Below are 22,396 nucleotides of genomic sequence, written 5' to 3'. Positions count from 1 at the left end.
TCAGGCTGCGTGACCTCAGGCTGCGTGACCTCAGGCTGCGTGACCTCAGGCTGCGTGACCTGGCGGGAGTCCAGCGCCGGAGCTACCGCGCCGCGAGAGGCGGGGCATTCTGGGAAGCGGCCACGCCCACCGAGGGGGAGGCGGGGCATTCTGGGAAGCGGCCACGCCCACCGAGGGGGAGGCGGGGGCCGGGGACCCCGCCGCGGCAACGCTACGGTCGCTGCTCGTCTCCTCAGCTCCGGCCGCCGTTTACCTCTTACCACTTAATATTGACTCCTAACCAACCAGGGAACTATTGGGAATAAAAATGAAGACATGAGGCCGGCCGCGGTGGCTCACGCCTGTCATCTCAGCACTTTAGGAGGCCGAGGCGGTAAATCACGAGGTCAGGAGTTCGAGACCAGCCTGGCCAACATAGTGAAACCTCGTCTCTACCAAAAATACAAAAAAGTAGCTGAGTATAGTGGCGGGCGCCTGTAATCCCAGCTACTCGGGAGGCTGAGGCAGGAAAATCGCTTGAACCTGGGAGGCAGAGGTTGCAGTGAGCCGAGATCACGCCATTGCGCTCCAGCCTGGGCAACAAGAATGAAACTCAGTCTCAAAAAAAAAAAAAAAATTGTGGCTCCTGTCATCCGTGTATTTCCTCGTTTCATCCTCCCGGCCCGCCTAGATGGGAGTCGTTAACCCGCCTCGCCGCTGAGTTCCCCGGGGGTCCCGGAGGTGAGGGAGCCCGCCCCACCCGGGTCTCCAACGCCCCGCTGGTTGCCAGCGAATTGACGGAGAAAAACACCGCGGGGAAACCGAGCTCCCTGGATAGCGGGACCCTGAGGGTCCCCCCAAAACCTATCAGAAGGTGCTCACCGAAATCTTTCCCCAGAGACCTTTCTGAATTTCTCACCAAGGCTGGAAAAATGAAGGTGTTAGGTAAGCTTGTATGGTATAATATGATGCTTCCAAGAGGTTATATAGCTGAATTAGGACAGTAAAGTAGTGAATTGTCCAAAATTAATACTTTTTTGGATTGAGGGATTAACATCGCTTTTAAAACTCCAAATGCTCATACTTCGGATTTGCTTCTGGTAGGATCTACATCCTCCTCCACCTCCACCTTCTTCCTTCCATCCTTCCTCCTTCTGACATATGTTCATGTGTATTTGATCTATTAGGTTGAATCATATGAAATTGCCCTTTATGTAGATCAAAACTGATCAAATACTGGAAATTTCATATGTCCAACCTGATGCGTATTGAAAGCTCTTTTTAGATACACTAGCACTCACCTCCACACACAGCACACAAATGACACTCATCTCTCCACGCCCAACAAAGCCCACATACCACTGCACACCCCATCACATCTTGCTGGCCGCACACGGAGCATGCGTAAAGCATGGCACAAACGCATCTGCATGCAGATGAAACATGCAGGGGAATTGTTTGTGTTTGATGAGAGTTGCAAAAGTCCTGAGCATCACACTGATTGGAACAGCTTGCACTTACGGCTAGAGGGGTGGCATGTGGTGTGCTGGAGCCTACTAGTACTGGCTTACCAGGCAATTGTTAAATATTTGGGAACTTTGCCCAGCCAGTTGTTAAACCACTGGTAGCTTGAGATTGTCCATGAGGGAGTATTTACAGCATGGAAACGGGCTTCTCTCCCCACCCTCCTGGGAGCTGGTTTACCAGCACACTACTGGTTGTTTGGCTCATATGAGGCCACATTAAGGCTCAACGAAATCAGTTTCCTCAGAACCACATCAATCCCCAAATGCAAATTGAGAGTTGTGGGAAGAGTGGAAGGGATGCTGGGGAGATGTCTTAATCGATTCGGGCTGCTATAACCAAGTACCATAGATTGAGTGACTTATAAGCAACAGAAATGTATTTCTTACAGTTCTGGGGACTGCAAGTCCAAGATGGGGGTGCCAGCATGGTTGGGTTCTGGCGAGGGCCCTCTTCTGGGTTGCAGTCTTGTTATATCCTCATATGGAAGAAAGAGAGAGTCCAAGAGTTCCCTGGGATCCCTTTTATAAGGGCATTAATCCCATTCACGAGGGTTCCTTCCTCGTGACTTTATTACCTCCCAGAGGCCCAACCTCCCCACCTCCTTACACTATCACATTAGGGGTCAGGATTTCAACATGTGAATGTTTGGGAGGACACAAATATTTAACCCATTACAGGAGGCAACCAACAAGTTCAGTGGTTGTAGGAGAAAACATTGGAAATTTGGGAATGAACCATGTCAGTTCATAACTGTAGCACTTTGGTTAATATTTATTAAACATATGCCAGGCACTATTTGAAGCACTTTATATATGTTAACTCATTTGATCACCACAATAACCTTATGAGGTGGATATCATTAATATCCCCATTTTACAAATGGAGAAACTGAGGCTCAGGTAACTTGGCCAAGGTTATACAGCTAGTAAGTAGTAGAGCTTGGCTTTGACCCCAAGCTGTGTAACTCCAGGGTGCATGCTCTTGACTACTATGCTATGCTGCCTGTATTATATCTTTTAGGTTAGGCTGCAGAAGCAACCCCAAAATCTGTGTCTTAAAATAATAAAGGTTTGTCCTTGTTCATATTACCTGTTAGCTGTTTGTCAGCTGTGGTTATGCTTGACCTGTCTTGTTCTGAGACCCAGGCTGAAGGAATAGCCCTTATCATGGTATTTCCCCAGAGAAAAGACCAATTCCAGTAGCATGTGATGAATCTGAGGAGTCAAGTAATGTATGGCATACTGTATTTTTTTTTTTTAATCACATTCCATTGTTCAAAGCACATCACATGGCCGAGCTTGACTCAGTGGGGGCTGAGGAATAGATTCCTCCTCTTCCCAGACACTGCAAGTCACATGGCAACCTGTTTGCTAGTGAATAACTGGGAGCTGTTTCAGGATAGGTTCCCCAGAAGTAGACCCTGAGTCGAGGACTGTGAGCAAGTGATTTATTAAGGAAGTGTTCCTAGGAGAATCCATAAAAGGAGTTTGGAGAGCAGGACAGAGGAGAAGACGAAGCCAAGAAAGGCTATAATTTCAGGCAAAGTCCTGGGCTCAGCCTGCCTGGAGTTTAAATTATACCTCAGAGTTTATCTCAAGGCAAGGAAGCTGGGCTTTCATGTTTCCACAGCTGTCAAATTGGTTAAGTACTTAAGACGGGCTAAGTACTGCTCTAAGGGGACGTAAGCAACTAGTTTCTGAACCTGGGTGAAGCAGTTCCAGTAGCCCTGGAGTAATCCTCCAAAAAGAGTCACAGGTGCATGGCTCTTAGAAACAAAATCACACAGAAACTGGGAGAGAGAATGGAACCTGAGAGATCTGAGAAGATCTGGGCAGAGCACCAATAATGCCTCTTTTTATACTGTCTTATTTTAGCATTAAAGGTAAGACATTATTTCTCCCATAGTTAGTGGCATGTCTTTGATGCTAGGCAGAGGTGCCAGGGTGCGCTCCCATTGGAACAACAGGCAACAAAGAGTCATTACAAGTTTTTCAGCAACCCAGTATAGTATTTACTGGGCAGATGTGTCTAACACAAATCTTTCTGAAGTGAAGAAAGACACAAGCCCTACTGCTGTGCAATTCTGGCAGTAACCACCTGGAGTTAACGCAGACTCCACCGGTTAAGCGCGCAGTCCCCAGTAAGACTGCTCTACAAAGATGCCAGCTGCAAGATCAGGGGTCCTCAGGCCAATCACACTTCTCATGAACTGGCTACCAATTCAAGGGTCCCACGACCCCCTCAGCTTCCATAATTTGCTGACATAATTCACAGAATTCACAAAAGTGCTATATTTACAATTGCAGTTTTATTATAAGGATACAAATCAGGGCCAGCCAAATGAAGAGAAACATAGGGTGAGGTCGGGGAGCATCCCAAACATGGAGCTTCCATGCCGCCTGTGAAATCAGGACATGTTGCTTTTCTTTTCTTTCTTTTTTTTTTTTTTTTTGAGACGGAGTCTCACTCTGTCACTCAGGCTGGAGTGCAGTGGCGCAATCTCGGCTCACTACAACCTCTGCCTCCTGGGTTCAAGCGATTCTCCTGCCTCAGCCTCCTGAGTAGCTGGGACTACAGGCTCGTGCCACCACACCTGGCTAATTTTAGTATTTTTAAAGTAGAGATGGGGTTTCACCATCTTGGCCAGGCTGGTCTCAAACTCCTGACCTCAGGTGATCCACCCACCTCGGCCTCCCAAAGTGCTGGGATTACAGGCGTGAGCCACTGCACCCGGCCAACATGTTGCTTTTCTAGCACACTGATGTGTTCACTAACCAGGAGATTCACCCGAGCTTTGGGTATCCAGGGTTTTGAGGTTGCATTATGTATGCATGATTGATTAAATCATTGGTCATGAGATTGAACTCAATCTCCAGCCTACCTCCTTTCCCTGAAGAAGGTTGGACTGACGTCACATGGCTCAAATCTCCAACCCTGTAACCACATAGTTGGCCATTCTGGTGTGACCACCTCTTACCCTGAGTCATCTCATTAGCATAAATCCAGGTGTGGTCTGAGGGTCCCACCATTATTAACCAAGACATTTCTATTTCTTCAGAAATTCCAAGAGTTTAGAAGCTCCTTCCCGGGAAAACCAGACAAATTCTTTATTATAGAACATGTATCATCAGAATGAAGAATCATACTGAGCCCTGAGCAGATTCATTTTTCTAATTCCACAGGTAGACACACATATATGCGCAAATGCAGTACACCAAAGACAAAAAGAAAAATCTTACATGCCTCTGGGGAAATAAGAGATGACCTACAAAGGAACTCAAATACAGTAACAACAGACTTATCTTCAATATCAATAGAGGCTGGAAGATGATGAAATGATATCTTTTTTTGTTTCTGAGACAGAGTCTTGCTCTGTCACCCAGGCTGGAGTGCAGTGCTATGATTGCAGCTCACTGCAACCTCCACCTCCTGGGTTCTAGTGATTCTCCTGCTTCAGCCTCCAAGTAGCTGGGATTACAGATGTGTGCCACCACGCCCAACTAATTTTTGTATTTTTAGTAGAGATGGGGTTTCACCATGTTCGCCAGGCTGGTCTTGAACTCCTGACCTCAGGTGACCCGCCCACCTTGGACTCCCAAAGTGCTGGGATTACAGGTGTGAGCCACTGCGCCTGGCCTGGAATGATGTCTTAAAAAGGTCTATAAGGTAGGTTGCTCTTTCTCATTGGAAGGTAAAACATAAAATATTTATTGGATACTGTAGTAATATTTATCTATTATTATAAAGGAAAGTTAATCTCATGTCATTGAAGTAATCCATTTAAAACCCAAAACATTATTTTAATAATTTCTGATGTAAATCCTTCCAAAATATATCACCCCATGCTTAACTTCCTAACAGAGGGCTCAGGTTCAACATTCTTTGCTGTTGAATAGTGAGAGCTTCAGGCGTTACCGAGGTCAGCTAGGCAGCTGCACCTGCACTAAGTGTGTCTGCGCTCTGTGTGTCACATATCCTTTTTAGAGTTCTGTCTCCTCTCTGCAGCAGCAGCTTTATCAGCCTCTTAATCTGCTGCTACATTTTATATGCAGTTGTCTGCATGTGGGCCAGGGGCTTTCTCCACTCTCTCCATCCTCCTAACATCTGTAGCTCATTAGCTATATGCGACAGATTACATTTTCCAAAAACAAGCACTGCAATATCTCCCATCCAACATGCAACGTAATGTTAACACTCCACCCATCATTTATGCTCTCTCCTCTTAAATCGTGTCTTCCAAGGCTGGGTCATAAAAGGTGATATGGTTTCCACCCAGTCCTCTAGGAGTGCTTATTCTTGCAACCCAATTACCATGCCACAAGGAAGGGGAGAAACCACATGGAGAGACCATGTGTAGGTGTCTGGTGGACAGCCCCAGCCAGGGCCCCTTTCAGCCAGCACCAGTCCTCAAATGCGAGCAAATGAGTGAGTGATTGAGGCTTCCGTGATTCCACTCTAGCCTTTGAATTCCCCTGCTGATGCCAAGTGGAGCAGAAACAAGCTGTCTCTACCAAGCCTTGCCCCAAGTATTTATGAGCAAAAGAAGTGATGGTTGTTATCTAAGCCTCCAAGTTTGGGATGGTGTCATTCACAACAATAGATAACTATATGACACCACTTTTTACTGTGCTTAAAAGCTGCTCCAGGGCCGGGAGTGGTGGCTCACGCCTATAATCCCAGCACTTTGGGAGGCCAAAGTGGGAGGATCACTTGAGGTCAGGAGTTCGAGACCAGCCTAGCCAACGTAGTGGAACCCCTTCTCTACTAAAAGTACAAAAAATTAGCCAGGCGTGGTGGCAGGTACCTGTAATCCCAGCTACTTAGAAGGCTAAGGCAGGATAATTGCTTGAACCCAGGAGGCGGAGGTTGCAGTGAGCCAAGATCACACCATTGCACTCCAGCCTGGGCAACACTCTGTCTTAAAAAAAAAAAAAAAAAAAAAAAGCTGCTCCATGTGACGTGTTGGTTGGAGTCCTTTGGGAACTCTTAACCCACAGGTTCCTTTGTCAGTTGTAAAGAAGTTCAAGCCTTGTAAATTATTTCAAGTTTCCTCCTACTCTAGACGAAGCCTCTTTGGTTTCAAGGAAAAAAAGAAGAAAAGAAAAAAAAAATTAGCATTCTGTGGTGGTGCTTGCCTGTAATCCCAGCTACTTGAGAGGCTGAGGCAGGAGAATCACTGGAACCCGGGAGGCAGAGATTGCAGTAGCTGAGATCATGCAATCCAGCCTGGGCAACAGAGCGAGACTCCATCTCAAAAAAATTAAAAAAAGGAAAAAAAGAAACCCATCCACTTTATCTCAGGAAAAGGGGGTTTTAGGCTTTATGGAAGGATTCAGAGGGGCTCATGGGAATCAAAGAACAGCAACTTCTGCACGGCGTGGCCTCATGGCAATTGTTGTATATATATACACACACACACACGTATGTATATATGCATACACACATACACATACACACACACAAGTATTTATAACTTCTCTGTTACTCTCTGCGCATATACTCTATTCTTTTCTCATTTCATAGGCATGGGCTTGGTTTTTTAATTCGTCAGTTCACTGGTTCATTAGGCCCTTTCCTACTTTCTAGTTCTCTATATACATCACAGCCTATGATACAGGTGCCACTACTGATCAGTGCCTGGTTCCAACGTTCCCGAAAAGATGTCTAATTAATACAGCTCCTCTTTGCTAAGCAAGGTCCCATAAAGCACAAGTAGCTGGACTAATTACACCTGAACTGACCTTGGTCAGGTGTCCGTCGCAGAGCAATCAGCTGGGGCCCTGGAGGGCCCTTTTGGATGCGAGAAGTCCCCTAGAAGGGATTTGGGCGGGACATGCAGTGATTGACATTTTCAAGACACCTCCCCATTAAGGCTGTTTACTCCTCCACACCAGAAAATGAAAGCTGAGATGGGCATAAGTGTGACCTCCAGATAATAGCAGGACATAATCAGGAACTGCCAACCCAGGGGAGGATCTGGAGCAAGGGCAGATGAAGGGGAACCATGTCTGGCAGCAGATGGGGGTACCAGTAGGTAAGGAGATGAGCCTAAAGGCAAAGAGTCCCCCAAGCAACCCCTGCAGTTGATGTAGAGAGAACTTTACTAAGACTCACAGATAACGTTTCACTCTTTAAGGCTTCATGGTGGGCCGGGCGTGGTGGCTCACACCTGTAATCCCAGCACTTTGGGAGGCCAAGGCAGGTGGATCACAAGGTCATGAGTTCGAGACCAACCTGGCCAACATGGTGAAACCCTGTCTCTACTAAAAATACAAAAATAAGCCAGGCGTGGTGGTGCACACCTGTAATCCCAGCTACTTGGGAGGTTAGGCAAGAGAACTGCTTGAATCTGGGAGGCAGAGATTGCAGTGAGCCAAGATCTCACCACTGGACTCCAGCCTGGGTGGAAAAGCAAGACTCTGTCTCAAAAAAAAAAAAAAAAAAAAGGGCTTCATGGTGTCCTAGATACAAAATTGCTGGACTCCAACAGGCAAGGCTCAATGAGCTTTGATTTCTTCATCTGTAAAATGAAGATAATAGTACCAACTGGCTGGATGTGGTGGCTCAAGCCTATAATCCCAGCACTTTGAAAGGCTGAGGTGAGCGGATCACCTGTGGCCAAAAGTTCGAGACCAGCGTGGCCAACATGGTGAAACCCTGTCTCTACTAAAAATACAAAAATTAGCCAGGCATAGTGGTGGGCACCTGTAGTTCCAGCTACTTGGGAGGCTGAGGCAGGAGAACTGCTGGAACCCGGGAGACGGAGGTTACAGTGAGCTGAGATTGTGCCACTGCACTTCAGCCTGGGTGACAGAGTTAGACTCTGTATCAAAAAAAATAAAAAGTACCAACCTTGCAGGGCAAGGGTGAGAATTAAATGCAATAACTCTGTCCAAAGGTTTAACACAGGCTCAAGTTTATCACAGCTGCTCGCTAAACATTTGTGAACTCCCTTTCTTCTTCTACTGGGGAGTCAGAGCTCCCACTTTCAGGTTGTGAAATGGGCTGGGACAAAGATCCCAGAAGCTTTTTGACTGGAGGTCAAAATTTCAATTTTCAGTTCCTAAAAATCTTCAGGGGCTGGGCACAGTGGCTCATGCCTGTAATCTCAGCACTTTGGGAGGCCAAGGCAGGTGGATCACTTGAGGTCTGGAGTTTGATGCCAGCCTGGCCAACACAGCGAAACCCCATCTCTACTAAAAATACAAAAATTATCTGGGCGTGGTGGCGGGCACCTGTAGTCCAGCTACTTGGGAGGCTGAGGTATGAGAATTGCTTGAACACGGGAAACAGAGATTGCAATGAGCCGAGATGATGCTACTGCACTCCAGCCTGGGCTAGAGAGTGAGACTCTGTGAAAAAAAAAAAAAAAAAAAAAAATCTGCAGAACAAAGAGAATTAGACTATAAAGAGTTTGCAGAGTCATAACCAAGAAATGTGCACATTAGAAATCAAGGAATAGAGTTTATGGGGCAATGACATTGAAGCAATGCCCTGGATGGGCCCCACTCATTTTAAGAACTCAGTGAAATTGTGAAACCTGTGGGGCAGACCTCAGTCCCCTGAAGACCTCCACATTCCTCAGGGAGTTCAGCAGCTCAGAACAGTGGCAATTCCTGAATATCCAGGATGGCACATCAAATGCCAGAATGGAGGCACCAAGGCTGAAGGGAGGAGCACTAGATCAGGAGTCCAGGCCTGGGTTCCATTTCCAGCCTTGCTGCTGACTAGCTGTGTGTCCCTGGGCAAGTCATTTTCCTACTGGGTACAAGCCTGTATCTCCACAGCTATAAAATATGAAAGCTGGGCCAGATGGTTTCCAAAAGGCCTCAAACTCAAGTAGGGAACGGGATCTTAGTGATTCTAAGATCCTGAGAACTCCAGACCTCAAGTGATCTGCCCGCCTCAGCCTCCCAAAGTGCTAGCTAGGATTACAAGAATGAGCTACTGTGCCCAGCCCCTGCAGATTTTTACGAATTGAAAATTAAAGGCTAAGACCGGGCATGGTCTCTCACCTGTAATCCCAGTACTTTGGGAGGCAAAGGCAGAAGGATCAAGTAGGATCAAGTAGGTAAGGGGATCTTAGAGAACTTTTAGAGTTACACAGACTCAGCTCAAATCCTGGCTTCTCCCGGAAGGACAGTGATCCCAGGCAAGTTGTTTTTAACCTCTATATGCTTCACACTTTCCTTATCTGTAAACTTGGGGGTAATTGCAGTATAAGGTTGTGAGGATTAAAGGAGAGAATCCATGAGTGCATGTAACACAATACTTTGCACATAGTTAAGTTCTCAGTGAATGTTAGATATTATTGTTAGTGAAGGGATATTTTAAAATACATTTTTGAAAGCATAACTCCTTTAGTCACCTTGGCCCCCGGGGCTCCCCAGCCCAGAATTGACAGGTTCCCTGCATTAAAAGAGGAACAGATACCAGTTTGAAAGACAAAGGCATTGCTTTCCCTCAACTAACAAGTTTCCTTTATCTGGCAGCGGGGTGGGGTGGGAGCTCCTTGTAAACAATAACCTTCAAAGCCAGGCTTTGAGGCAGAGGGAATTGTCTTACAGTGTTTGAAGTTCCTGTTCCCTTAACAAGTCGGCCTGAAGGATTTGGCCACTGAGGTTACTGTAAGCCTTGCTGGAGAGAACTCAGTATATGGCATAGAGCAGTGTGTCTCTAACTTTCTGGGAGAGAACTAAAAAACATGGATTCTGGGTCTCTCCTCAAATCTACTTAATCAGACTTTCCAGGGTAGGCACAGGGAATTAATATTTTATTTTATGGTTTTTTGTTTTGTTTTGTTTTTTTCTGAGACAGAGTCTCACTCTGTCTCTCGGCTCACTGCAACCTCCACCTCCCGGGTACAAGTGATTCTCCTGCCTCAGCCTCCTGAGTAGCTTGCTGGGGCTACAGGCATGTGCCACCATGCCCCGCTAATTTTTTTGTATTTTTAGTAGAGACAGGGTTTCACCATGTTGGTCAGGCTGATCTCGAACTCCTGACTTCAAATGATCAGCCCGCCTCGGCCTCCCAAAGTGCTGGGATTACAGGCGTAAGCCACGGCGCCCAGCCGGGAATAAATATTTTGAACCAGTGCCCCAGTTGCTGCTTCTGGTCAGAGAAGCCTAGGAAGAGACAAAGTGTCTTAGGCAGAGACAAAGGGTCTGCTCTTCAGGTCCCGGTGTGTTGTAGGGGAAGAAGGGAAAGGGGCAAGGAACCGGTAGGTTCCATGTGTGACCCCTCTCCAAGGTGGCATGGAGACAAGGGGGTAGGGAAGGGAGAAATGTCCCTATTCACGTGGCGACTGAGTGTTTACCCGTTAGATACACTTCAAATGGGAGTAGACCAAGGCACCTACTTGGCAAATTGTCCCCTTCCCTTCCCAGCTCCGACATCCCGAAGTGGGGCTCGTGGGAGAGATTGAATCAGTAACAGGAAGAAAGAGAGAATATCTTCCTTGTGCATCTGAGCGTCCTGTGGGTAAATTGCTCTTGTTATGTCACTTCATCATCATAAAAATGTTGCACATCATTGTCACCAAAAAGTCTTCATCCAAGAGTGCCTCCAGCCCTGGGGTCACTCAGGAGCTAAGCCAGGCGTGTGCCCCTTTTGGTTCAGGAAGCTGCCCCTTTGCCCTCAGGCAGGAACCAGGAAGCACGGTCTTCCAATCTGGCTGGGAAACAGTGTGGGCGCAGGAAGCTGGGGATTAAATCTCCCCCGAGGGATCACACAGCCACCAAATTAAAGGGTGAGCCCACGCAGATGGAATTTGAAATTCCCAGGTCAGTGCTTCCCTGGCCTCGCCACTCCGGGTTTCCCCTCTGGCCACACTTCTCCTGGGCTGAGCCTGAACGGTGCCTGTCTCTGGAGCTCTGCACACTTTCAGGGTGGGATTGCCTTTTGCTTTGTTTTTCAAGTCACTTCTTTCTCTGCCCTAAAACGGAGGAAGAAATTCTGGACACTTATTCTTTTGATTATTAATTGTGGAAATAATCATCATAATAAACTCAGATTTGAGCCATCATTTCTACCTTTTTCAGTTTTTAAAAACTGGTAAAAGACACATAAGATTTACCATTTTAACCATTTTAAAGTGTACAATTCACACAAAGAAAACAAACAAACAAACAAAGTGTACAATCCAGTGACATTTAGTATATTCACAGTGTCTTGCAGTCATCACCACTGTCTAGTTTCTGAATATTTTCATCGCCTCAAAAGGAAATCCTGTACCCATTAAGCAGCCACTCTCCATTCCTCCCTCCTCCCAGCCCCTGGCAGCCACAGATCTGCTTTCTGCCTCAATGGATTTGTCTATTCTGAGTATTTCATATAAATGGAAGCATACGTATGTGGTCTTTTGTGTCCGGCTTCTTTCTCTTAGTGTAACGTTTTCAAGGTCCATCCATGTTGTAGCATCTATCAGGACTGCATTCCTTTTTATGGCCTTTTATAATATTCTGTTGTATGGATATACCACATTTTATTTATCCATTCATCATTTGACATCCTTTACACTTTTTCGTGGTTGCTGAGGTAGAGTTTCACTCTTATTGCCCAGGCTGGAGTGCAGTGGCATGATCTTGGCTTACTGCAATCTCTGTCTCGCAGGTTCAAGCAATTCTCCTGCCTCAGTCTCCCAAGTAGCTGGGACTACAGGCACCCGCCACCACACCCAGCTAATTTTTGTATTTTTGGTAGAGCTGGGGTTTCACCGTGTTGGCCAGTATGGTCTCGAACCCCTGACCTCGGGTGATCCGCCCGCCTCAACCCCTTTACACTTTTAAAGTGCTTCATGGCCGGGTGTTGTGGTGGCTCATGCCTATAATCCTAGCACTTTGGGAGGCTGAGGCAGGCGGATCACTTGAGGTCAGGAGTTCGACGCCAGCCTGGCCAATATGGTGAAACCCGTCTCTACTAAAAATACAACAACAACAAAAAAATTAGTCGAGTGTGGTGGCGAACACCTGTAATCCCAGCTACTCGGGAGGCTCAGGCAGAAGAGTTGCTTGAACCCGGGAGGCAGAGGTCGCAGTGAGCCAAGATCGCACCACTGCACTCCAGCCTGGGCAACAGAGTGAGACTGTCTCAAAAAAAAAAAAAAAGCATGCTTCTACGTACACTGCATCACCTGATCGTCACAAAAACTCTGTGAGGTGGAAAGAGCAGAAATGATTCATTATTATTATGATTCTCTGCATTTTACAGATTGAGGAGCCTGAGGCTTACAAGGTGAAATGATTTTTCCAACATCTCACAGCTGCTTAATGGCAGATCCAGAACCAGAATCCAGGTCTCTTGAGTTTGAATGAGCAAAACCATTGGGCAGTTTGCTTTGTAATCATTAGTGGTGTTTTCTCACCAAGAAGATTCTGGGTGGCCATGTGCTCACAATGGCAAGACAGGTGGGGACCAATGAGGCTTTGACCCTTGGACAGGCCTAATTTTGTCCATTGGTAAAGTTGGCCACTTCCTACAGGGTTAGGTCTTGCAGCCTCTGCTCAGACCTCCTTGAGGATGCCCCTTGCCCTAGGATGCCATAGAAGGCTGGCGCTCAGGTTGGGCAGCAACTGGGTCTTCCTATCTTTGTACTCCCCCAGCACCAAGCCTGGCAACCAGGGCTCCATGAAGTGTTTGCTGAGACATTTTAAAGGCTTAAGGGTGCTCTGATATTTTGCTTTCTTTCCCCAGGAACATGTTACTGGTAGCAATTTCCTATCGCCTAAGTAACTCCTGAGCCTCCGTACTTGGAGTGAATAACAAGCAATTAGGAGTTCTAACTCTTTAACACAAATCAGCAGGACTTTGGGGAGTGGAATCCCGCTCTGCAACAGTGAGGGTTTTGTTCCTGCTAAAATAACAACAAAACCACATAATGAAAAGTTTGGAAAACTGAACAAAGCAACAAAAATAACCATAATCTTACTATCCTAACACAACTGTGATTTTCAAGAATTCCCTTTACTAATTCACTCCCTTTCTTTCTCCCTCCCTTCCTTTCTCCCTCTCTTGAGTCCTTCTGTCTGTCCATGATGAAAGTAGCACGAGATCACTGCCATATTCTTAAAATCACCTATTATCTGATACCCAGAGTCAATCACTGGAAACATCTTGCACATTTCCTTCCAGTCTTTTTCAATACCTTGTTTAATAATTGAGATAACGCAGGTGGGGCGCGGTGGCTCACGCCTGTAATCCCAGCACTTTGGGAGGCAGAGGTGGGTGGATCACGAGATCAGGAGTTTGAGACCAGCCTGGCCAGCATGGTGAAACCCCATCTCTACAAAAAATATGAAACATTAGCCCGATATGGTGGCTTGTGCCTGTAATCTCAGCTACTCAGGAGGCTGAGGCAGGAGAATTGCTTGAACCCAGGAGGCGAAGGTTGCAGTGAGCTAAGATAGAGCCACTGTACTCCAGCCTGGGCAACAGAGCGAGACTCCATCTCAAAAAATAATAATAATAATTGAGATTATGCGGAATGGACAATTCTCTTAGTATTTCCTATGTCACTAGTTTTTTCTAATAATGAAAACAACATATGTATATTATTGAAATTTAAGGAAAAAATTACAAGAAAGAAAGAAAGAAAGATTCCCTAGAATGTTTCTTCTACCGACAGAAATCTTAACATGCATTTATTATATAGGGTTGTAATCCTACTGAATATATAGTACATCATTTTTTAATCCATTTCCAACTTATAAGCATTTTTCCATATTGCCTCAGAGTCTTTATAATTTTTTATTTGTAATAGATAACACATTTACATGATACAATATTCAAAAGATTCAAATGCGATTCACTGGAAAGATTTCTTTCCACCCCGTTCTCCCACTAGCCTATTTTTCATCCCTAAATTGCCCACTGTTACCTGTTTCTTGTATGTCCTCCATGAAAGGTTTTTTATGCTTTATCTAAACAAATGCAGGTATATTTAAGTGTATTCCTTCCTCATCTCCTGACTTTTTTTTTTTTTTTTTTTTTTTTTTTTGCAACAAAGTCTTGCTCTGTAGCCCAGGCTGGAGTGCAGTGGCGCGATCTCGGCTCACTGCAACCTCCGCCTCCCGGGTTCAAGCGATTCTCTTGCCTCAGCCTCCCGAGTAGCTGGGACTACAGGTGCATGCCACAATGCCCGGCTAATTTTTGTATTTTTAGCAGAGACGGGGTTTCACCATGCTGGCCAGGCTGGTCTCAAAATCCTAACCTTGTGATCCGCCCCCTCAGCCTCCCAAAGTGCTGGGACTACAGGTGTGAGCCAGCGCACCCAGCCCATCTCCCCATTTTTTACACAAAGAATAATGAGCTATATACACTGTCCTCACCTTCTCCTTTTTAAAATTTGTTTGAGCTGGGGTCTCCCTATGTTGCCCAGGATAGTTTCAAACTCCTGGGCTCAAGCAATCTTCCCACCTCAGCCTTCCCACCTCAGTCCCTAGTCAGCTGGGACTACAGGTGCAGGCCATTGTGCCTGGCTTTACCTTCCTTTTAAACTCTTAAACTCAAAAGTGTATCTTCCTCCTATTTATGCTCAAGACAGCTTTCTTATTTTTTTTTCAATAGTATTGGAGTCTGCTCTGTATAGACAGGTGTACCATGATTTATTAACGTAAGCCCCATAGATGAACATTTAAGGTATTTCCAATTTTTTTTTTTTTTCTAAAAGAAACAGGGTCTCACTCTGTACCCAGGCTCAAGTGCAGTGGCACAATCATCACTCACTGCAGCCTCCAACTCTTGGGTTCAAACAATCCTCTCACCTCTGCCTCCTGAGTAGCTAGGACTACAGGCACACACCACTACACCCAGCTAATTTTTAAAATTTTTTTGTGTAGACAGGGTTTATGTTGCTCAGGCTACGTTATTTCCAATCTGATGCAAACAATACTACAGTCACTACCATTGCATGTATATCAGTTCACATGTGTGAGCATCCATCTGTCAAATAAATTCCTAAAAGTGGAATTGCTGGGTCAGACAGTGCATGCATTTATAATTTTGATAGACATGGCCAAATTGTCCTCTGTCGGAGAGCAGCACATACTTTGTAACCCAGTATCTAGCCTTAAGTATTTTCTCCATCTTTTGTTGTCCATAAATAACAAAGTTAAGACTTAGCTTCAGGCATAAACCACTTCCTCTATTTGTCCACTCAAATGTAATCTGCAATATGTCAAAGGCCTCTTAGGTGACAAACACTTGCTGGGTGCTGAGAAACAAAGATGCACAAGACACAGGTGCTGTCCTTGGAAGTGAGTCTGGAAGCTGGGGGTAGGGGAGGCGAGAAGGAAGGGATGTGTAAGAAGAGTTCCTACTGCTGTCCATCAGGCACTAAACACCCACGGAAGAATTGACCTCCTTATCCCAGCACCCAGCAAAGCAGGGCATGGATCAGATGCCCAGCACACACTGAATGGGTGAAAGATTAAATCATTGAACGTCTGGTGTGGAGGAAAGAGGGAAAGGCAGCAGATTGGAGCCTCCCCCCAGAGTCTCGCTCTGTCGCCCAGGCTGGAGTGCGGTGACGCAATCACAGCTCACTGCAGCTCTGACCTCCCGGGCTCAAGCCATCCTCCCATCTCAGCTTCCTCCGCAGCTGGGACTACAGGCACATACCACCATGCCCAGCTAATTTTTGTATTTTTTGTAGAGATGGGATCTCATCATGTTGGCCAGGCTGATCTCAAACTCCTGGGCTCAAGTGATCCTCCCAACTCGGCCTCCCACAGTGTTGGGATTACAGGCGTGAGTGACTTTTCTTGAGGACCAGTTTCAACATACGAAATTCTGAGTCAGAGGAGCTAAATGTCTGCTGGCTTCCTGACTCACAAAGATCAGTTTGGGACCAGGCGTGGTGGCTCACTCCTGTAATCCCAGCACTTTAGGAGGCCAAGGTAGGCGGATCAGGATTTCAAGACCAACCTGACCAACGTGGTGAAACCCCGTCTCTACAAAACACAAAAATTAGCTGGGCATGGTGGTGGGTGCCTATAATCCCAGCTAGTCGGGAGACTGAGGTGGGAGAATTGCTTGAACCTGGGAGGCAGAGGTTGCAGTAAGCCGAGATCACGCCATTGCACTCCAGCCTGGATGACAGAGGGAGACTCCATTTCAAAAAAAAATTAAAAATTAATTAATTAAAAATCAGTTTGATTGGTGAGGAGGTGTGAAGGTCAGGAATGATCTGGAGGCAGATCTGAGTGAGTGGAGTTTGGGAGGTCCCCTGATTAACCCTGGACAATGGGCATCTCCACCAAATAAGCCAGAGGACCTCTGAGTTGAGATAGAGGTGAAGAAGGGAGGATACTAGTGAGAGCTGCCCAAGAGAAGTTCCCCATTTCCCCACTCTGGGGTGGAATGCAGCTGCTGTGTGGGGAACAACCATTCTCCCTGCCCGCTGCAAACTAGGGCACACCCTTTGCAGTCCAGAGTCCGCACCCTCCTGGTGCAAGCTATGGAAAGGATGCCCATCCCCTGCCCCACCAACCAGATTCCAAGCCCCAGAAATTGATCTGACGGTTTGGAAACTCCAGCTGCATCCCCAGGAATGCAGATACCCATTTCTCTATTTGGGGAAGGAAACCAGCGTAGTTTCAGCTCCTCTGGTTCATGTCCTAGAATTTTAGAAAGAACAGTAAAATATATAACCCTTACAAAAAAAAATCAAGAACCAATCAAATCCACCTGTTTTACAGATGAGGAAACTGAGTCCCAGAGAGGTGAAGTGGGCCGCCCGAGGTCACACAGAGGGTAAGAGGCTGAGAAAGGTCTGGAAACAGGGCTCCCGGCTCTGTAACCGGTGCTGTCTGCTCTGAACGAGGGGGTGGGGGTGGGGATGGTGACCTAGACGTGGCTCTGGGAAGACAGAGAGAAGAGAACTGTGCCAGAGCTGGAGGCAGGTTCAGAGATGGGGTCGTGGGTGGGAGTCATCTACCTACACCTGTCCCAGTTTCTGGATTGTAAATCCTCCAGGAATTCCTGATATTCTACTTATGTCCAAGTTCCCTGCTTGGAAGCAGGTTTGCCAGCATGGGTTTCCAAGCGTTGTCAGCCCTGAGAAGGGAGGCACAGTGTGGAGAGAAGCAGCCTGCTGAGGGCTGGGTTTACTGGGCAACCAAGTCCAAAGACCACCTTGAGGGAGAGCTGTCCCAGCTCTGTGCTCCCCGTGGGCCCAGCTTTGTGCTCCCCGTAGGCCCAGGGTGGCTTCTAGTAGTGACTCAGGGCTCATAGGCAGTGTTCCTGGGAACAGAGTAGGAAGGGGTGGCAGCCAGCCCAGATCTCCTGTTCCCTGGACAGAGGCTGGTGGATGACTCCTCCTCCTGATCTCTTAGGACTTTGACTCCCCTTAGGAAGCTGCTTTGAAAGTTTTCCAGAACTTGATTTTACTTGCATTAAACCCTTAGGAGAGTCTCACCTTGGAATTGAGCTTTTGAAATACTTTTCTGGGTACTCTTGAGCCCCTGGCCTAGCCCCAGCCAGGGATTCCAAGGGGTGAGGGATATGTGTGTTCCTTTCTCCTGAGGTGCAAGAGCAAGAAAACAATTCCCCTCCTAGAGCAGACAGACTTGCATGAAATGGTGAAATAACAAACCACCTCTGACATCAGCAAGGGCCTTCAGGTTCTTCAGCTCCTGGTAATCCTCACAGCACCCCTATGATAGATTTTTTAAATCCCTTCTACAGGTAGGGACATTGAGGCACAAAGAGGGACATTGAGGCACAGGGACATTGAAGCACTTGCACAGGCAAGTCATGTCACTTGCCCCAGGACACAAGAGGAAAGAACCCAAAGACAGGGCTCCATGGCTCTTTGCCTGGACAGAGTGACTTAGATCCATTTCAAGTCCTTGCCCTGGAGGCCCAGCCCTCACCCCCATAGACCCCAAGCCTCCCCAAGAGCTGACTAGCTTTATTTTTAAATTTTATTTTATTTTATTTTTTGAGATGGAATCTCACTCTGTCCCCAGGCTGGAGTGCAGTGGCACAATCTCGGCTCACCGCAACCTCTGACTCCCTGGTTCAAGCGATTTTCCTGCCTCAGCCTCCCAAGTAGCTAGAATTACAGGCATGTACCACCATGCCCAGCGAATTTTTGTATTTTTAATAGAGATGGGGTTTCACCATGTTGGCCAGGATGGTCTCGATCTCCTGACCTGGTGATCAGCCCGCCTCGGCCTCTCAAAGTGCTGGGATTACAGGTGTAAGCCACTGCGCCCAGCCCTGACTAGCTTTTTAACCACAAACTCACTCTAAAGGCAATTGGAAAACACTGGTAGGTCAGTGTTTTCAAAATTTTGGGGCTGAAACTCACAGTAAGAAATGCATTTAGGCCAGGTGCAGTGGCTCTCCCCTGTAATCCCAGCACTTTGGGAGGCTGAGGCAGGAGGATCACTGGAGCCCAGGAGTTCAAGACCAGCCTGGGCAACATAGTGAGACCCTGTCTCTATTTTTTTTTTTTTTTAAGAAATGTATTTAACGCCACAAGCAGTAATCAGACACACAAACATAATCATAGCTCTTAGGATAATTTGTAATTATTCTATTTATAAATATGTAAAATCAAACAAAGTTGCAGGAAGTAACACTTTTACTGCCCGAGAAACACCCTGGCATTTTCTATTATCTGCTGTTCTGTCTCATTATTTCCAAAAAGTACTCAAGTGGCTCCCTAAATTATTTCTATGACTTGAATTTTGAAAAGCACCCTGGTGGATAGCAGCTTGGGTCCCCCCGACCCTTGTCAGCAGGTGGGCAAAGCTGGCAGTGAGGACAAAAGTCTGATTCTGTGCACTTTGTGCCTGGCATTGAACTGTACCCTGTGGGGACACAGGAAAAGATACTCCTTCCTGGATGTCGCCCTCAAGTCACTTACAAGCAAATGAAACAAGGCTGCACGTAAAACAAAGCCAAAGCAAATTAAAGGCAGAAAGAATAGGTGCTTCTGAAAGACTGTATTATTTTGCCAGGACTGTCATGGCAAAATACCACAGGCTGGGTGGTTTCAACAATAGAAATTTATTTTCTAACAGTTCTGGAATCTGGGCGTCTAAGATCGAGGTGCCAGCAGGGTTGGTTTCTCCTGAGGCTTCTGTCCCTGCTTGCAGACGGCTGTCCTCTTACTGCCTCCTCACACGGTCATCCCTCTGTGCACATGCACCCCTGGGGTCTCCTTGCATGTCCACACTTCCTTTTCTTATAAGGACACCAGCCATACTGGATTAGGACCCACCCTAATGGCCTCATTTTACTTAATTGCCTCTTTAAAGGTACTATCTCCAAATAGTCACATTCAAAGGTACTGGGAGTTAAGACTTCAACATATGAATTTGGGGGACACAGTTTAGTGTCCTACTATGTGTGCAGCACATTAGCTCATGTGTTTTCACCCTAGCCTGGGTGCTGCAGGCCTTATTCCTGTTTTTTGGGGTTTTTTTTGAGACAGAGTTTCGCTCTGTTGCCCAGGCTGGAGTGCAATGGCGCAGTCTGGGCTCACTGCAACATCTGCCTCCCAGGTTCAAGCAATTCTCTTGCCTCAGCCTCCCAAGTAGCTGGGATTACAGGCACCCACCACCACACCCGGCTAATTTTTGTATTTTTAGTAGAGACAGGTTTTCACCATGTTAGCCAGGCTGGTCTTGAACTCCTGACCTCAGGCGGTCCGCCTGCCTCGGCCTCCCAAAGTGCTGGGATTACTAGCGTGAGCCACCGTGCCCAGCCTTATTCCTATTTTAAAGATGAAGAGTCTAAGATAACAGTTTTGGAAAATAAAGAAAACAAAAAGGCCAGGCGCGGTGGCTCAGGCCTGTAATCCCAGCACTTTGGGAGGCCAAAGCGGGTGGATCACCAGGTCAAGAGATCGAGACCATGCTGGCCAACGTGGTGAAACCCCATTTCTACTAAAAATACAAAAATTAGTTGGGCGTGGCGGCAGGCACCTGTAGTCCCACCTATTCGGGAGGCTGAGGCAGGATAATCGCTTGAACCCAGGAGGCAAAAGTTGCAGTGAGCCGAGATCGAGCCACTGCACTCCAGCTTGGCAACAAAGCGATATTCCATCTCAAAAAAAAAAAAAAAAAAAAATGAGGCTGGGCACGGTGGCTCACGCCTGTAATTCCACACTTTAGGAGGCTGATGTGGGCGGATCACCTGAGACCAGGAGTTTGAGACCAGCCTGGCCAACATGGTGAAACTCCATCTGTACTAAAAATACAAAAAAAAAAAAAATTAGTTGGGCGTGGTGGTGCATGCCTGTAGTCCCAGCTACTCCGGAGGCTGAGGCACAAGAACCACTTGAACCTGGGAGGTGGAGGTTGCTGTGGGCTGAGATCACACCACTCCACACCAGCATGGGCAACAAGAGCGAAACACTGTCTCAAATAAAAAAAGAAAAAAAAATGAGGAGGATTACATGCCTGTAATCCTAGCACTTTGGGAGGCTGAGGTGGGTGGATCATCTGAGGTCAGGAGTTCGAGACCAGCCTGGTCTAAAAATACAAAAATTAGTCGGGCATAGTAGTGCATGACTATAGTCCCAGCTCCTTGGGAGGTTGAGGCAGGAGAATTGCTGGAACCCAGGAGGCAGAGGGTGCAGTGAGCCAAGAGTATGCCACTGCACTCCAGCCTGGGTGACAGAGTGAAACTCTGTCTCAAAAAAAAAAAAATGAGGAGGCTGGGGTTGGGAGCAGCTGGTAATGGCCAGTGGTCTGCCAGCTGAGAAGGAATGTCGCAGCATTTGGGTTCACACTTTGCCCCTCACATGTCACCTTGCTGTGGTTGAAGCAGGTGGGCTGAGTTTTAAAAGGCCATCCTATACTTACCTGGCAGGGGAAATACTATGATCATGAAGGTGGTTTTCCCAGGGCGAGGCTTATCCATTGCATTCTGGATGTGCTGACCCCTGCGATTTCCCCAAATGAAAAGAAATTCAAAGAAAATAAAAGGCCATCCTGCTGTGCAGATAGGAGATGAGTGAGGTCAGAGGAGTGGCAGGAGGAGGTGCCTAGGCTGGTCCTCATAGCTCTGTCCAGATGGAAGGAAGAGGAGAGCTTTCCAGGCTGGGACGGTGGGAGCTGAAAGGGCCCACTGAGAACTCCTCCCATGTCACTGGGGTGCTGGGCGCGGGGACTGAGTCCTGGAGAGGAGGAAGGATGCGGTGCTCGCATGTTTATCTCATGTGAAGGCTTGTCTTCTCTCTCTTCTCAAGGCCAGGCGGGGCCATTCATTCCTCCGTGTTCCCCATCCGGCCTAGCGTGCTGTTCAGAATGAAGATCTCCAGGTATCCATAGGACCCTCTAGACACGAGACCGTGGGAGGAAATGGGGCAGTGGGTCTCAGTCTTATGCCCCTGACCTTTAAAGGTGTATAAGGTGTGTACCTGAGGAAGAAACAAGCAATTGCTAGTTACAAACACTCCTAGCGCATGAGGGCACGGTATATTTTTCCGCTATTTTTAACTGTCCACAGAGAGACACCCTTCTGCCAATATGGAGTCAGCATCAGAGGGTCCTTTCTCTCTTCCGGCTCCTCTTCCTTTCTTCCCTGCATCCACTGGAACTCTCCAGGTCCTCCCATGTTTCTTCGAGTGAGGTTTTTGCTAGACAAACCCATCTTTCTTTGACTAAGATCAGTCACCTCTCATGCTGCCTACTATTTCACCAAAAGACCCGTTCAATGGGGTGCTGGTAAATGTTGCACAACCAGCTCTCCAGGGGAGAAAAGGTATAAAGTGCAGCAAAGCAACTAGGAAGTGCTGTGCTGTGAGTATGTTACCTTTGTTTTGAATATAATTTATTTAATTCTGAGTTTATAGCATGCATTCTCAACAGGGGCAAAAACAAAAAATCTTGCTGGGTGCAGTGGCTCACACCTGTAATCCCAACACCTTGGGAGT

The 22,396-nt window shown here is 47.0% G+C and overlaps 1 long non-coding RNA gene and 1 pseudogene across 1 annotated transcript in view; both read left to right on the top strand.

The window, feature by feature from the left end:
* The first annotated feature begins 215 nt into the window (after positions 1–215).
* The window catches only part of LOC129473654 (uncharacterized), a 39,399-nt gene continuing 17,218 nt past the window's right edge, over positions 216–22,396 (top strand). Inside the window, exon 1 of the long non-coding RNA XR_008654316.2 lies at positions 216–924. This is a non-coding gene — a long non-coding RNA (uncharacterized lncRNA). The remainder of the gene's footprint in view (positions 925–22,396) is intronic.
* On the top strand, positions 21,316–21,520 carry LOC129473894 (uncharacterized; annotated as a pseudogene).

Source organism: Symphalangus syndactylus, chromosome 23 (genome assembly GCF_028878055.3).
Source record: "Symphalangus syndactylus isolate Jambi chromosome 23, NHGRI_mSymSyn1-v2.1_pri, whole genome shotgun sequence".
In the NCBI taxonomy this organism is placed as follows: domain Eukaryota; kingdom Metazoa; phylum Chordata; class Mammalia; order Primates; family Hylobatidae; genus Symphalangus; species Symphalangus syndactylus.
This window is presented reverse-complemented; position numbering and strand designations above follow the sequence as displayed.